The sequence below is a fragment of the Sinocyclocheilus anshuiensis genome, unplaced genomic scaffold (genome assembly GCF_001515605.1).
Source record: "Sinocyclocheilus anshuiensis isolate Anshui unplaced genomic scaffold, SAMN03320099.WGS_v1.1 scaffold964, whole genome shotgun sequence".
Classification (NCBI taxonomy): domain Eukaryota; kingdom Metazoa; phylum Chordata; class Actinopteri; order Cypriniformes; family Cyprinidae; genus Sinocyclocheilus; species Sinocyclocheilus anshuiensis.
Genome location: NW_015552666.1, coordinates 462,164 through 476,608, shown reverse-complemented (window position 1 = coordinate 476,608; position 14,445 = coordinate 462,164). Strand labels below are relative to the sequence as shown.

The 14,445-nt window shown below is 37.7% G+C and overlaps 1 pseudogene; it reads left to right on the top strand.

Moving 5' to 3' along the window:
- The window catches only part of LOC107667386 (disco-interacting protein 2 homolog B-A-like), a 36,823-nt pseudogene that overhangs the window by 6,839 nt on the left and 15,539 nt on the right, over positions 1 to 14,445 (top strand).

Genomic DNA, 14,445 nt, shown 5'->3' with positions numbered 1-14,445 from the left:
ACTTTTTCGCCTTCACTCGAAACTCACGCAGTGATTCCTTTTGAAGTGACTGGGTTTCATAGTGCAATGGTAAATGTGACAACACCTTCAGAATGCAATTCATAATGTATCACAAGAATGCGTTGAGTTCTCAGTGTTGCCACTGCTATAGCAGTCATTAATATAAACTGTCTTCTTCAATAGTCTGTTTTCTTTTTCAAGTCTGTTATTGTCATTGCGGAGAAATAATTTGAATACTGATGAAAATACCATGAATACTAAGGTTTGTCACCAAGTACAATGCAAGAGCACGCATTTTTCTGGCCTTACATTAACAGACCTGTTTTAAAGAACCCTGTGCTTTTATTGTGGCTAAAATGATCTCTCCAAACATGCACAGATAATTTCTCATCTGAGTAGGCTTTTGTGTTGTTTTGATGTGTGTATGTATGTATTTGGGTGGGTTGTATTTAGAGTCATAGTTGCTATGGTAACAGTAGAGTTGGCCTTAGGCTGGTCTCATTCATAAGGAATAAAGCTAGAAGCAGTAAGAAGCCCATATGCCGCAAGAACAGCTAAAACGGTATGACATAAAATCTTTGAACTGTATCACACACCACACAGTATGACCTTTATTAGAGGGCTGCTGAAAGGTGAAGTGTGTAATTTTTGTGTCACAACATAATTGTAAAAATAGCTGAGGGCAATGAAAAGGGCTTTCCTACACAAATCCTGCTGTCACAATGCTGGGGGTTTGCCCGAGTGTTGCTATGTGGTTGCAAAAGTGTTGAGTGGTGTTTAGCTTGTTGTTAGGTGGTTGCTAGGAAGTTCTGGGTGGTAATTTATTCTCAATGTTGAAATTATTTTTATAATCACTTTTTTAAGTGTTAAACGCAGTACAACAAATGTAATAATGAAAAGTTTTTTATATAAAATACTTGTATAAATTATAATTTTCTTTTCATGTTACAATAATGAGAATGAGGCTCTGAAATCAGAACTGAAGTAAAATTTTCCCTAAAAATAATGTAATTAATAATAAAAATAAAAAAATCATAAAGGTCCTAAAAGTTTTAGTAGGGCTTTAAACTTTTTTTTAAAATAATTTTTGGCTGATCTGGACACCTCTTCATGTTAAAGTTTGACAGCATTTTAACTTGCACTTGCACACGATAAAGCACACTGTAAACACAGGTCAGATCATCCCCATATTCTGTGTTACAAAGTGAATTAGGAAGGTTACACCTGACAAGGCATGTTCCCAGGTGTGTGAAGTGGTAATTTGAGTCTTGCTGTCACCTGCATGCACACACCCTGGTAACCCTGACTTTACTGTTTCCGTGAGCGGGTTTTCAAAGCCAGTTTGTGGATCTGGTTGTATAATATAGCAGTCAAGAACAGATAAGAATGACTTGAACTCCCTGTTGTGTCTTTTTCTCTGTCACTCGCTGTCTGTCTGTGTTTCTCTCTGTCTCTCACAGTCTGTTTTTATATTCTCAGCAGAACAGGAAACCATGTCATAGGGTAGAAGATTTAGCACTGGAGAACATGACATCATCCAGAGGGAAATGAAATGTGTGTGTGTGTGTGTGTGTGTGTGTGTAAGGAAAGATAGAATGTTGGATGTGGACAAAAGAACAGGAGGGCAATGAAATTCAACTTCAGTACAGTGTGATACAGTGTTGGCAGTTGCTGAATGGTGAGTCTCTGGTGGTGGGTAACCAAGGCTGTGTGTGTGTGTGTGTGTGTGTGTGTGTGTGTGTGTGTAGGGACACGAAGAGATTGCTGTATTGTGTCTTGAGTGAAAGTCATTGTGAGCATTCTGTTGTGTCATAGTGTTTCAGGGCCAGTGATGCAGCACACCAGAGGGAGGGTGGATATGAGGATCTGTAAACAGTGTAGTCAGTGAAAGTTAACGCTTTTCAAAAGAGCAAGACAATTTCTCTCTTACAGTCAATAAAAAAAAAAAAAGATGTTTGTCCATCTCTTAATGGTCTCTCTCTCTCTCTCTCTCTCTTTCTCTCCCTCATACAAACACTCTAGACAGTGAGACACGCACATATTCCTGCTCCAGATCCAACTTTCCCACAGTCCGAGCAGCTGTTGTGCATGTCTGTCGTATAGAAAGTCACTTAGGGATTAGATGGTTCAGTCTCTATTGTAATTACCTTTACAGAAAATGCATAATGTGAAGCCATTAACATAAACATGTTTTTTTTTTTTGGAACATCAAGAGTTTCCATCACAGGAGTAAATCACATGTTATTTTACATTTATTTTTAAAATATTGTAAATTTTAAAATGATAAATTATTAATAATTTACAAAATTACTATTTTTACTGTTTTTTAAGCAAATAAATGCAGTCTTTATGAGCATAAGAGACTTCTTTCAAAATATTTGAATGGTAGTGTGTTTTATTTATTTGTTAAAGCCATTTTTCCCTCCAGAATTTAAAATTCATTTATTTTGTTGATTTTATTTATTGAAATATATTGTTTTATTCATGTTTTAAAGTTTAATTCAGTTATTACTTATTCCATTTAGTTCCTCAGTTAATATTAAAATGCATGTAAAATGTACATTTATACAAGAATGACAAAAACACCTAGTCACTTCTAGGTTATCTCTAATCATTTCTATCTTGCTAATACAGTCAAACAGTAACACTCATGTAGCTTTATTTCTTAAAGGGGTGGCATCCTCCCTCAACTCCTTTCTCTCAAGGCCAAGGAAATCCCCACGTGTTTGTCAGTGTGTATGCATGCATGCCAATAGATGTTTATGTATGCACAAACTAAATCATGGAAAATGCCAGAGACGGGAAAAGAAGTGCTGTGCTGATAAAGGTTGCTTGTCATAGGACGTTTGCCCATAATGCCTTGCAAATACAAGATCACAGAGCTGTCATGATTAAATAGATTTTCAAACCCTCTTGATGTTCAGATATTAGCTCAATTCAGACTAAGGATCCACAATAGAAAAGTATTTGGATTAGATTTTTATGATAAATGTTGGATTACAGAGATTATTATGGATTTATTGCATTGATACTAGTTTAAAAAATAAGATTGGGATCTCAGGCCAGTATAGTTTGGCTTTAAGTCCTGGAATAATTTACCTTTCAGGACAGTTCAGTATATTTGAATTAGAGTTTAAGAATGTAAATTTGAAATAAGGGTTTTATCTTTGGAATTAAGGTTAGAGTTCAGGCATAATGTCTGGATTACAAATCAAAGGGATAGTTCACCCAAAAATGAAAATTACCCCATGATTTACTCACCCTCAAGCCATCCTAGGTGTATATGACTTTCTTTAAGATGAATACAATCAGAGTTATATTGAACAATGTCCTGGCTCTTCCAAGCTTTATAATGGCAGTGAATGGTGGTCGAGATTTCAGGATGGCTTGAGGGTGAGTAAATTTTGGGTGAACTATCCCTTTAAGATTAATGTTCAGAGTCAGACGTTAGATTGCAGGTTGTATGGCATCTGACTATATTAAAATGTTACTATATTACATTGAAAGTACACAGTTAATAAAATTCCAAATTTAGATCTCTGATTTGTGGTAGTGAGATTCTGAGGTGGGATTGTAGCATAAATGTCACAGGTTACTGATGCATAGACTGACAGTGTGTGTTGATGTCTAACTTTAGGTCATGTGAGCGAGTGAGTGAGTGGTCAAGGCTTAATGTAGATGTAGATTTCTGCCTTAATCTGTTATCACTCACTTCACATTATCATGATTCTCCCAGCAACCAACCACAATCCATCTGAGCCTCACTGTGGACTGGACCACCTTAGGCCACCAATAAAACCTTCTAGCTTGTGGCTGACTTAGAAGAGCTTACTTGTCTTGAAAGTTGACTTTGTCATTTACTGTTCAAAACCATTCCTTCTGAACAACACTAAAAGAATCATATACAGAATATACACATATACATAACCCCCTTCATAGCTACATGTGATAGAACAGTCTGGTGAAGCTAAAAATATCCCATGGTGCAGCTGGGTTCGGTCCTCATGCATTACTTATGGGAGTTGACTCTTCTTTGGCTATTTTCCCTTTTTTAATGTTCAAAATGCTTTGAAACAATGATTTGTTTAGTAGCCTGTCTCATGAATCTGTGCTGTTTACAGTCAACACTTAAGCATAAGGGCCAATCTGATTCTATGGGATTATAATAAATATTTTTCTGTTATCTCTTTTGAAATCTTTCCCCTTCAGGGGATGTGTTGAAATGAGCTTGAGCTGCTCACGTATCATAACCAAAGCTCTCTCCATCCTGCATAATCCCACTAGATTACACATTCTGCTCTTTCACACTCACAAGCACACACATGATGCAGCACTAACTCACACAAATCAACTTGGCTGTTAGAATGTAAGACTGTGATGATCTTTAAGGATTTGGATGTTTCTAAACCAGTGTTTCCAAACCTCCTCCATCAACAGCTAAAAAGTGTTCTTTTGAAATCATATTTTAGCAGATATTATTTAGCATTATCATTATTAATAATCTGCTACTACAATGCCAATGCGTATAATACCCTACTGTTCAAAAGTTCAGGGTCAATAAGTTTTTTTTGTTTTCTCCTACTCAGCAAGGCTGGATTTATTTGATCAAAAATACAGTAAAAAATTATAATTTCTTTTGGGATTCTTTGATGAATGAAAGTTCAAAAAAACAGCATTTAGTTGAAAAATAAATATTTTGTAACATTGTAAATGCCTTTGCTGTCACTTTTGATCAATTTAATGCATCCGTGTTGAGTAGTATTACTTTTTTTTTACTTTTGAACATTAGTGTATATATGCACAAAAATCATTAGATAATCACTGTTATTTTAATATGTTCACAATCATTTATAACTTTATTTTAAGTCATAATTTCTGCTTGACAATGCAAAATTAAAATCTTTCCCTTTTTCCTACACATACCCTTGGTTGGGTTACAAAAAAAATGCGCTGATTCCAAAACATTTTGACACTTTAGCTATAAATAAATTCGCTTTTCTCATTTAAAATAAATGCAAAAGAAATTTATAAAACATTTAAAACAATATATATGTTTTTGCATTTGAACTGTATAAAAACTTTTTGGAAGGCCACTGCATGTTGAATATTACACAGAAATGAGGTGGAAAGATGTGTTTTGTCCAACCACAATCTGTCTGACTGTTTTGAAAGACATTCAGCCAAAAATGAAATTAACAGGTAATCATGCTATCTCTCTTTTTTAGGTGACATCACACAAAAAGGATACGAGAAGAAGAGGGCCAAAGTTTTAGCACCCTACTTGACACAAACACAAAGTAAGAATACAGAAATCTCCGTGCTTATGCACCTTCTTCCCTCCATCTCCTTTTCTGCCATAGTATCTCTCTCCTCAGTTGTCCACTGACTCATATGATAATGTGGTTATGAAACATCTTCTCAGGCTGTGCCTCTTGAGGTTGAAGGGTTCCATCTAGAGTCCCTCTGTACTGCTCTCTACTGTTCATCCATTGGACTGCAGCATGAATTGCTATTATTTTATTGACAGTCGCTGATGCGAGATATGTAGGATTTGTTAGGCTGATTTTTGTCTTTTTTCATGCTGGAGAGATTGGAGATGAAACAGCTTTTCACATCTACTTCCCATTCATATCTTCCATTTTCTGTAATCATTGACTGCGTCTGCTAGTTTGCATGAAGTTCACTCTTATTGTCTCTACAGATTTGGCTCCGCCTCCAGCCTATGATGCACAGTCATATATATATATATATATATATATACAAACTTTCCATCCAATACTTTTTTTTCACAAAATTATATATATAGGAGTGTATAAAGAAGTGGAAAAATATGTTCAAATACTTAATTTAATGTCAAAGAACTTTACATAAGCACAAGTTCATAAACAAGATTTCCTTAAAATGGTTGTCGAAAGCAAAGAGCTACAAAATGCATCAGTATTTTTGGAATCCGCACTGCAAAATTAGTAAGAAACAAGTATTAGATTTCATTCAGCAAATATGATGTACAGCTTCACACTTGACATACTTCACCTTTAAAACTTAGAACTCCAATTTGCAAGCTGTAAATGGACTGGTCTTTACCTAAGATTTATGGGGTGCGAGGAGTCTGCAGATGGTAATTTTGCCTGTCCTCTGACCACATCCTTGAAGGAACTGTTTAGTCATCTGCCATGGCAGTCATACTTGGACAAAATGGTTGCCTAGATAAAATGTGTCACTTTGGATTTCTGGTGCTTTGTGGCAATTGAAAGATGGCAGCTTGCTTATTTGATTGTTGATTGCTTTTTCAGGTGCTCGCCACAGATGTGATTATATATTTTACTGTCCTACTGTTGTCAGAGAGCAGTTTCAGTTGATTTCACTGCATAATTTATGTTCAGGGCCTTGTTATGCAAGCATTTCCAAAACTATCGGTTAAGAAGGTTTACTGATAATACAGAAGTTACTGATTTATATCAAGGTACAGAAAGAAAGTTAATGAGATTCCAATTAGTCTTGTACTCTGGAGTAAAGCATTTAACCCCAGGATGTTCAAGGTTGACTGTACCTGTCACTTTGGATAAAACCAAACATGCGCAGAGGTCCAAGCAAAAAAAACGGTCTGTTTCCAGTTTTTTCTTTTTCTTTTTGTCTCAGATATCCACACTGAGGCAGTTCAGGCAGCTCTGGCCAAGCATAAAGAGGAAAAGATGGCACTGCCCATGCCAACCAAACGTCGGTCCACATATGTACAGTCACCAATTGACAACTGCACCCCACCATTGACAGTCGCTGATGCGAGATATGTAGGATTTGTTAGGCTGATTTTTGTCTTTTTTCATGCTGGAGAGATTGGAGATGAAACAGCTTTTCACATCTACTTCCCATTCATATCTTCCATTTTCTGTAATCATTGACTGCGTCTGCTAGTTTGCATGAAGTTCACTCTTATTGTCTCTACAGATTTGGCTCCGCCTCCAGCCTATGATGCACAGTCTCCTGGTCCAAGCTCCGCCTCTGCACCTGAACCTGGCCCTTCGAACTCGTCCTCCTCCTCTTCTCGCCACCGGCGCACACGGCGTCCACACCGGAGCAGTGGGACTAGAGATGAACGCTACAGATCAGGTTAGAACAGCCTGACAACATACAAATGGTTTTCTGTTTCTTTTTCATTTTATCAGCCATTATAGTGCATTTTAGTTTTTCAAAGGTGATGTTTTTGCCTTTAGCGCCACTAAACAAAAGACAATTCATTTTATAAGCCATTATAGAGGCTGATAAATGTTTTGCCTCTAATGGCACTAAACGATATAGCAAAAATATCACAGCCCTTTATCTTGAAAAAAAAAACATTCTGCTTATTTGATTTTCATTTTAAATTTGAAAAGATGGCACTGCCCATGCCAACCAAACGTCGGTCCACATATGTACAGTCACCAATTGACAACTGCACCCCACCAGGTAATATATGCAAGCACCAAATAAACCATTTCACTAATATATTAGAGCGCTAGAGAAGAATATCTCACGTAAATGTACAGAACCATACCACATATAGTAAGGAAGTATATCATTATATAGTTAATAGTTAGTATAGCCAATCAAGATCTTACACTTTTCCTGTTTAAAATGGCAAAAGTACCGGTATTTCTCAGTGAAACTCTGACAGCATCAAATCTTTATCCTTATGTATTTTATATAATAATCATGCAGTGAATATTGGATCAGTTATTTAAGTTTTAACTAAATTGTTACAATTTGTATTTTGTGTGTTGTATTTTTCAAATTTGAACATTTAGTCATTTACTACTTTTAAATATTTTTTTTTTACATAAGTTACTTTCATATGTAATCATATAAATTATTTTAATTTAAGATACTTTTTAATTTAACGTAATTAGTTTTAATTTAATTTGTTAATATTAATATAGACTTATAATACATATAAATATTAAGGAATACAATTAAAACAAATTAAAAAGTAAAAAAAGTAAATTAAAATAATTGCTTATTATCATATGTATTATTGTATTATAGATAAATATATTTATTAAAAATATATATTTATTATCTATTAATGTATTTAAAATAATGTATATGTTTAGCATAACTTTTGTTTTTGCTGTGGTGTTAAAATTTGTAGAAATTTTACTGGTATTGACAGTTTGGTATTGTGACAACCACATTTACTATTCTTAGGAAAAACATTATAAAAATCCCTAAATAGTTCTTACCATTATTTTTCTTAGACTTATTCTATCATTCTCTTCCTTGTCTTTTAATTTATTTTCTCTTGTTCTTTCTTCTTTCTCTCTCTCTCTCTCTGTTAGACTCCTCCTCTTCCTCTGATGATGAGGCCGTGTCAAGTGAAAGTGCAGGGCCTCAGCAGTCTCCAGACACCTGGATTAATAGCTCTCTGCACGGCTCCTCCACCTCCTCCTCCGCCTCCTCCACTCTCTCCCATGGGGAGTCTCGGCACACCCAGGCTCCTCAGCCTCAGTCTCAGCAGGTCCCACCTCCACCCGCACCTGCCCACCCACCCCACTCCCACTCCCAGCCCTCTGCCCTGGCAGAGGCCTTCGCTCAGACACACATCGGTGAGTCACAATTACCCCACACTATTTATGCCATTGTTAATAAACTTTAGATTTTTAATTTGTATCATTTGGTTTTATGTTTTAATTTTATCTGTTTAACCAGCCATTTTTGCATGTGTTTTCATTGCTTTATTATTTCTAAATTGTTTGTCTTTTATGTTTTCTTCTTCTAAATGTTTGTTTTCTTTTCATTTTTTTTTTGTGACTGTCAGTGAGAAGAATAGGAAGAGGTAAAATTAAGTGTTAGCAGTCTTTCACCTTGCCCTGTGTGTAAAATTTGTTGTGAGTTATGAATATTATCTGCCCCTCCACATGCCCCACCTTTAAGCCTCTGCCCCACCTGTGTGTTTAAAGCCTATGAATGATTGGTCTGTCCATAGGAACTGATGAAAGATTAATAAAGGTTCTTAGAGAAGTGGGTGAACTTGTTACCTTAATACACACTTGATCTCATACTGTTTTTTTTCAGAGTGTGTGCTTTTCCTGCAAATGACGTACCTTGAGTGTGTGAAATGCAGACAGTAACTGTAGACAGTCTGTAGACTGTGAGGTTAGCCTAGAAAATCTACCAATAATCAACTGTGAATGTATAGACAACATGAAACGCCATTTGCACCCTTACAAAAAACTGTTTATTTGCATCAGACCTGAAACAGAATAATCAGTAGGCTGATATTATTGGTTAATTTTAGTTTTCTCTACCTACACAGCCTTAGCCCACAGAGACAGAGAAAGTTATTCCATTTTGATGAAAGATTATGAAAACAGTAATGTACGATGATGATGAGACACAATAAAACCAGAGACAGTTATGTAAGAGATAATGTACAGTAGGTAAAATAAACCCTGACAGGGTGATCAATATTGTAGTGCCCTGAAGAGGTTTATTTTGGGATAATGAGCGATGGACTGTACATTATCTCACGATAAAGGCACAAATTACTCAGCTACTTAGCCAATAAATAAATTAAATAACATGAAATATTGATTTGAAATTAAATTACTTTACAATTGTATCATTGTATTTTGTATTTTAATTGTTTTTTGTTTTTTTCACATTGTTGTAGCGCTTTGGGTGTGAGAAAAGCGCATTATAAATAAAATGTATTATTATTATTATTATTATGTGAGAAGAAAGAGACACTACCATTCAAAAGTTTGGGTAAAATGTTTTTGAAAGAAGTTTTTTATGTTCATCAAGGCTGCATTTATATAATCAAAAATAAAGTAAAAACCATAATGTTGTGAAATAATGTTACAATTATTGCTGTCACTCGATTCAAAAAATTAACTAATTAATCGCACATTTTTTCTGAAATCTTGATTAATCGTGATTTATCACACCTAACATTAAAGTTTTTAAATATACATTTATATTGCAGTAATTTCACATTCAATCTTTAAGTTAATGTAGAAACAACATAAAGACAATATATTTTTTAAATATTTGTTTAGTGGTATCTTTTTATGACTGAAGGCGAGTATCACTGTCACAATGTCATTCAGTTTGGACATTGTTTTCATCTTGTACAGTTCCACCGTTAATTGTGTCATTTTGTTCAGGTGTGTGTAGTTAATTATCCTTGTTTGGTCTGTGTATTTAAGTTCCTGTGTGTTCAGTTCTAGTTTGTCGGGTCTCGTCAACGTCAGCGTCTGCGTTTATGCTACCCTGTGTGTTGGATTACCATTGTTGGATTACCAGTGTGTTGGATTAATGGCTTGATAAACCTTCTTCTTCGTCTTCGTGCGTTTGTGAGCAGCACAGCTGTGACGGAAGACCGGACCCACAAAAGTGAAAGCAAAGCAGCGTTTATTTGGCTGTTTATTTTTGGTTTGATTCAGTGTTTCTTTTGTTAATTTTTTCCCATTATGGATCACTTTGCCGCTATCCACCTGCTCTGCCTTGAGCAGCGGAACCGCTCCCTCAAGGAGCATGTTGAGGAATTCCTCCGTCTCGCCCATCAGACCACCTGCCCGGACGACTGCCTGTACACGTTCCTGCACACCGGACTGAACACCGCCAGATGAGCGCAGTTGTCTGGGAAGGGTCCTCGAGGGAGTTTCGCCGTTTATGTGGAGTGGGTGCTGAGCTCCTGCGAATCTGCCTTCACTGTCGGCCTCGTGGATGAAGACGCCAGCCCCACTTCCAACCCAGTGCCCAGCCAGTCACCACCCCGCTGCATGGAGAATCTGCCTGAGCCCACCGTGACTGAAGAGCCATCGCGAGAAGAAGCGACTGCGCTTACTATCGCCCTGGAGCCTGAGCCGATTGATACGTCTGACCAGGTGTGTGAGCTGGTAACACTGCATGTGCCGGAGGGAATTCTCGTGGAATATGACTGGACTTGGACACTGATTTTCAGTTTGGAGAGTTAGAGACTTTGCTTCCCCTAAGCCTGGATATTTCTGTTCATCTGTCTGATTCGCTGGTCCTGCCCAGCCTCCCTCTCCCACCTCCTCTCCAAGCTGCTTTAAGAGACTTTTTATGCCGCCCTCTCCCACCTCCTCTCCAAATTTCTTTAAGAGACTTTATTTTTGATTGGATTTTGTGCTTTTCTTCATTCCCCTCAGTCCTCAGCCAATCCCGCTGTCCAGTCATCTTCGTCCCCCATCAGTCCCTCTATGTCACCTCCTCTCAGTGGTGGGGCTCCATCTTGGGACTGCAGGGGGTCTTCGTCTCCTGGACCTGAGGAGCCTGTGGCTCCGACTCCGGCCTCGTATGGCTCTGCTCCTCCTTGTTGGACTTCACCACGCCTCCGCTGCAGAGTTGCGGGCCGTCTGCTGCTCTCTGGCCCTCCACCCCTTCGGCTATGGCCTGTTCCGCCTCCTTCTTCTGTCGCTCCAGCTCGCCTTGGCTCCTCCCTCTAGCGCAGCCGCCATGGAGTGCAGTCCTGGCTGTGCCCTGGGTCTCCACCTACCCTCTCCTGCTCAAGGCTCCTTCCTGGTCATCTCCTCCACCTGTACCTCCCTGGATTTTGTTTGTCGTCCTCCCGGTTGTCCGTCCTCCTCCCGAACCTCCTGCATTTCTCTGCTGGCGTGCCTGCCCACCCTTTGCCATCCCTTCACCATCTCCTCATCGCCTCATCCTTCTCTCTACGATGCGAGGTTGCACTTTCCGGGAGGGGGACGATCTGTCAGTGTCATTCAGCTTGGACTTTGTTTTCCTCTTGCATCGTCCCCATCATTGAGTTAATCGTGTCATTTTGTTCAGGTGTGTAGTTAATTATCCTTGTTTGGTCTGTGTATTTAAGTTCCTGTGTGTTCAGTTCTAGTTTGTCCGGTCTCGTCAATGTCAGCGTCTGTGTTTATGCTACCCTGTGTGTTGGATTACCCTTGTTGGATTACCAGTGTGTTGGATTAAAGACTTGATAAACCTTCTTCTTCGTCTTTGTGCGTTTGTGAGCAGCACAGCTGTCACAATCACTGATCATTGTTTTTTTCTAATATTTAACCATTGACTATAACCATTCAACATTACAGTATAATTGAGAGCTAAGTATAATTAGACTTTAAAAATAACATTTAAATAACGTTTAACCTAAAACAATTTTCACATAAACCCATTATAATAAGCGTCATATTCACCTGTGCCCTTCAGCAAGTAGGAAATCTACAGAAATTGGATAAAGTTATCAAACACTAAATTCTAAATTTAGTCAAGCTACAGGATCACTAAATTCTTAAAGCTACAGGATTGTTAGGTTATTTTGGCTGCTGCTGCTGCTGAACATGATGCTAATCTGACACGCATCATATTTTCTCACAACTCTTTACCTTTTCTGACTCACTTTTGGTGTCTCTATAATAAGCTGAGGAGTTGAGTGTGTTAGATGAGGTAGACAGTGCTGGGGTGCTCCAGGATGCATTTCAGAGACACGATCTTAAATGTGACTCATATAATAAATACACGTATGCACAGATTTAAGGCAGCTTTAATTGCCTTTTTGGCAACTTCATGACTTAACTGATGACATAACTACAACACTGCATGCTCATAGTTTCTTTTGCGCTTTAATATGAAATGCACAGCGCGTGCTGCTGCATTAGTGCATACAATTGAAGAGCACAGTATAACCGCTGACAGGACAGGAAAATTCGTTTTTACTGACATATGGCCTGACAAAATCTCATCTGACCGCAGTTCACTGTTGTTCTACTGAAGCTCCCTCATCACCTGTACATTTTCCGCATTTGAAAAGCACCTGGTGCTGAGGTGAAGTTGGAGAGCGCATCTGAAAAGTCTCCTGTTTGATGTTCTGCGTCTAAATAAATGCAATTCTTGATAAGAAAAAAGAGACAGAAGCAGCAGTTGTGAGTGGGGTGGCCAACCCTACTCTCACATTACCTCCCCCTTCTCAAGGCCACACACTGTCCAGGTACCGTGACAGGAAAGTGTTAATTTCTTTTTAATAAAAATCTTACTGACCCAAACTTTTGAACAGTAGAGTACTATATGTTGGAAGTCAATGTCACTTACACAGTTTAGATAAAATTATATAGAAATATTTGAATGTTAGATAAATCAAAATGAAGTATTCTAGACGTATAATAATAAAGTAAAAAGGGGCTGTTTGATTTCATGTTGTCTTTAAAATATTTTTGGGCTTATCACCAGTTTAAGCAATTCAAGGAAGCATATGCTGAAAGCAGTACTGAATGCACAGAGTTTAACAAGACGCTTAAAGGAATAGTTCACAATTTAATTGGAAAAAGCGGTACAAACATTATTCTGTTAAGTTTGCCCTTTGTTTTCCACATAAGAAAAGAAGCCTTACAGGTTTGGAGGGACAAAGTAATTAGAAATTAATTTCTCATTTTGGGTCAATACTTTAAGAGCTAGGGTATGATATCTTTAAAACTTTTAGCTGGGTTGGGTATGAGTGAGTAATATTATGTTATTTTGTACCAGATCCAGTAGGAGTCGGGCCCCCTGATATGCCATCCCAAGCTCAGGCCAGAGGCTCTCGTGTGGATCTGCCTTCCAACGCCGTGGTGCGAGGCATGAGTCGAGGCCAGAGCCGGTCCAGCATGATGGAGACAGCAGACGGTACTGAGTGTGTGTGTGTGTGTGTGTGTGCAGGGGAAAAGAGAGTAATAGAGAGAGAGAGATAAATAAAGAAACATTTATTTGTAATGTGCTACAATAGACATACATGCTCTCAAAATGTAATGTACTGTATGTCAATCTTTAAGTGCCTTTTCATAACTTTCTTTTCATGCCTCTCAGAACTTTGTGTTAACATCTCAGTAGGGGCATTTCAATTAGTCTTTATGAATGCTGTGCTTGATTGCTTCATTAATCGCATCCCGTTTCTTTTTTCTTTTCCACCTTTTATCCACTTGTGTCATGTTGCTTTTCTCTGTCAGTGAGAAGAGTTGGCAGAGGTAATGATTGGTCATAGACATGTCCTGTAGGTTGGCTTTAAAACTGTGTGTTTGTGTTTGTGTTTTTTTAGCAAATGGCTGCAATATAACAAAGAGTGAAAAATTTAAGGGGGTCTGAATACTTTCCGTACCCACTGTATGTGTTACTCAGAGAGAATGTGAACCCAAGTGAAACCCTGCACTTCTTTAGGAAAATAAATAAATAATAGTAGATCACTCATCCCTCCATCTCTGTTTACATGTGGTTTTACTCAGTCCTGATCGTTCATAACACATCAAAGCTGCTTTACATGTGAACCAGTATGATATTTAAAGGAATAGTTAAAATTCTTCCGTTATTTCCAAAATTCTTCCAAAAATTCAGTTCTTCCAAAAATCCTCATAAATGTATCATAAATTCGATAGCCCTTTAGTATTTTTATATAGAAGAATACAAAAATATCTCAGATACAGATACACTACCACTATCGCTACATTACCG